The sequence below is a fragment of the Hyaena hyaena genome, unplaced genomic scaffold, assembly GCF_003009895.1.
Source record: "Hyaena hyaena isolate Hyena2069 unplaced genomic scaffold, ASM300989v1 scaffold_567, whole genome shotgun sequence".
NCBI lineage: Eukaryota > Metazoa > Chordata > Mammalia > Carnivora > Hyaenidae > Hyaena > Hyaena hyaena.
In genome coordinates this window covers 1194040-1197148 of record NW_024081200.1, presented here as the reverse complement: position 1 = coordinate 1197148, position 3109 = coordinate 1194040, and the positions used below count along the sequence as shown (strand labels likewise).

The window sequence follows — 3109 nt, the reverse complement described above, 5'->3', positions numbered from 1 at the left end:
GAGGAAGAACAAGGAAGTTAGAGCATCCACGGATTTGAATGACACATTTTAGAAAACTAGCTCTTAAGAATCAACAGAAAACATTTTGTATTGATCATCTATGCTCAACCATACCTTTTGTCGTCTTCTTTTAGATGGGCGTGTATTTAAATATTAGGCCACTCTTTCCAGTGCTTATATAGTGGCACAATTCAGGTTGGCTCTTATCCTATATTTTGCTTAGTCATTAATATTATTGCATGTAGTTAATTGAATTTCATGAAATGTAATTAGCTTAGTTTCAAGTGCTCAGGAATGAATGATGGACTAGAACAGACACAGGGTTTTTGCATGGAGTAGATACAAAGCTGTATTTGTGCTGTGCCAGCAATGGAAGCAGCAGGGAATCACTGAGAGGGCACACAGCCACCCTGGGATCCAAGTCTATACTAAGTGGAGAGGGCATTGAATATACCTTTGAGAAAGTGTGTCAAAGTCAGGTGTGCAGACTGGTTAGGGTACCTGCATACATTAGAGGTAAGCTGGTCGGGACTTGCAGGTCCAGATGGGACAGGGAAAAGCCCAGTTTCTTGGTCACTGGCACAGTCCTGAGCCTAGGAATCCATAGGAACTTAAGACCGCCAGAACAAAACTAGGACACCATGAGCGAGGAGACATTGATAGGCAGCCAACACTGCTCTCCTGCCTCGGGAGATTTCTTAAGTGCTTTTTGTTAGACTCCCAGGCTCACAGCTTGGCTAGACGAAGACTCAGTAATTTGCCACACCTGGCAAACCCTGACACGGAGTTGCTGGCATATCCACATCTGACTGGTGCTGACAGTGATTAATTATGTAGTGGTGCAGCACGATACAGTCAAGTGAGGTCGTGAGCAAAGTGCTGTTTTATTTGTGGTTCCTCCCCTTCTACTATGATATTTTAACTCTAAAATGAAGCTGAAAGGGAATTTAGCTAGTGAAGAGAAAACAGCCAGGTTGGGAAAAAGTCTGTACATATCCATTCATTAATTCAGTCTTTCATTCAACAAATTTTTTTGAATGCCTTAGTATGTAATTCCCGAAGTGAATGAATATTCATTTATCTTTGAAATTCAAATTCCATTTTACTAATGAACAGCTCAGTGTTTTAACTAGAGGTACAGAGTTAGCAGCGGCAAGATTAATTTGGATCCCAAGCCTCTTTGTTTAATCAGTTCTTCAGGTCTCTGTAAAGTCCTAGCTTGAACCAAAGGTGGGTTTATCTTGGCTACGGATGCTGTCTGACTGAGCCAGAAATAGTAATTGGATGCATAATTTATATTGAGTTGGTGCTAAGCACTTGAGAGGTCAGAGTGGAAACAGGCTGCCATAGTTGATATAAATTGCTAATAACTCTAGAGTATTTCCAGTGTGCTGGGCTCTGTGGTGTTAAGTGAGTTTCTTCTATTACCTTACTTAATACAGTCCGAGTAGAATTAGGTATCCTTTGAACAGTATCTATTGCCCAGGCCCTACAGACATGGGCACACCCTTTCCCCTAGGACTGTGACAAGGTTGATCCCCTTTGGGCATTTGCTCACGTACACAGTCCTAAAAACAGTACAGAATTCTCAGTTCCTTGGGAACTCAGCCTGGAGAATTCAGATTTTTCCTGTTATACTTTTGATTTTCTTAGCATGTGACAGGCAAGATATTTTGTCTTATGTATATAAAAATTAAGTAACTCTACTAGCCTCAAAATATACTTTCAGTTGTAAATGGTACCCAAACCAACTTTGTGGGTGCAATAAGCATTTGAAAGTTGGTAAGTTGATTTCATGTTACTCAGTACACACTTACTCCCCCTTTGTGATTAAAGGCATGCTTTTCCATAGACCACTTAGGTTTCTAGAGTATTTTTATAGTTTCTAGATTGTGTGTTTTCATTTTATCTTAAGTAGATAAGAGAAGTTTTAATAAGAAATACAGCTTAACACATTTCTCTTGATAGTATATGATGCAGTTTGTGCTGATAGCAGATTTTGTATTTAAGCTAGTTATTTAAAGAATTGTTCTTTATGTCATAGCAAAGTCAAATTGCATTCAATTTAGTGTTATGAATATATTGGTAATGATGGCCTGTATGCTGGTTTTTGTCCATTTAATAGGCATTGGATCTTTAAAAAAAATTTTTTTTTTACATTTATTTTTGAGAGAGAGAGAGAGAGAGAGAGCGAGCGCACAAGTGGGGGCGGGAAAGAGAGAGAGAGGGAGACACAGAATATAAAGCAGGCTCCAGGCTCTGAGCTGTCAGCACAGAGCCCAATAGGGGCTTGAATTCACAAACTTTGAGATCATGACCTGAGTTTAAATTGGGAGCTTAACCGACAGAGACACCCAGGCACCCCTGGCCTTGGATCTTTTTAAAATTGAGATTATTACAGAATACCATTGTGAGAAATAGTACAGAGAAATTCCTATACAGTGTACATGGTTTCTCTCAATGGTAACATTTTGCAAAACTGAAGTAGAATATCAGGACTGGGGTCTTGACATTGATGCAGTCCACCTCTCCCCAGTTTTACTCAGATTTCCCCAGTTTTGTGTGTAACTCATTTGTGTGTGTTTGTGTTTTATATTCTTCTATAAGATTAAAATATGGAATACATAATGAATTTGTGTCTCATCCTTGGGCAGGGGTCATGCTAGTATCTCTTGTACAATTTTAGTGTATATGCTGCAGTAGTAAGTACAGGCCCGTGTCCTTGGGTTTCTTGTGAATCAGGGCTGGCTTCTTGGGCCTGTGACCAGAGTATTCAGTTCACATTTAATGCTCTGGCTTTGCTGTCTTCAAGTCCTTAGTCTTAAGTTTGAATTTGTGTTCTGTAAGTAAAGCCTGGTGGGATAATGGAGCCTGCCCCAGGACTGAGATAGGTTGGTTGTCTTCTGCTTTCCACTGCTTGCTTCCACACTTTCTAGGGCCTCACAGACCCAGCCTCTTCCTTCATGCTCCTGTCCCACAACTGCGGTGTCTTCTGAACCTGGTAGAGATGTGGTGGGTTCTAGAGCAAGAGCCCAAGACATTTCAGTACTGGACATTTGATGCCTTTGTCCTCATTCCAGAGTGTCACAATGATGCCTCTGTGGGGTGA

The 3109-nt window shown here is 40.6% G+C and overlaps 1 pseudogene; it reads right to left on the bottom strand.

Annotated features, from left to right (window-relative positions):
- Nucleotides 1-2609: 2609 nt before the first annotated feature.
- LOC120248141 lies at nucleotides 2610-2710 on the bottom strand (annotated as a pseudogene).
- Between the last annotated feature and the right edge of the window lie 399 nt (nucleotides 2711-3109).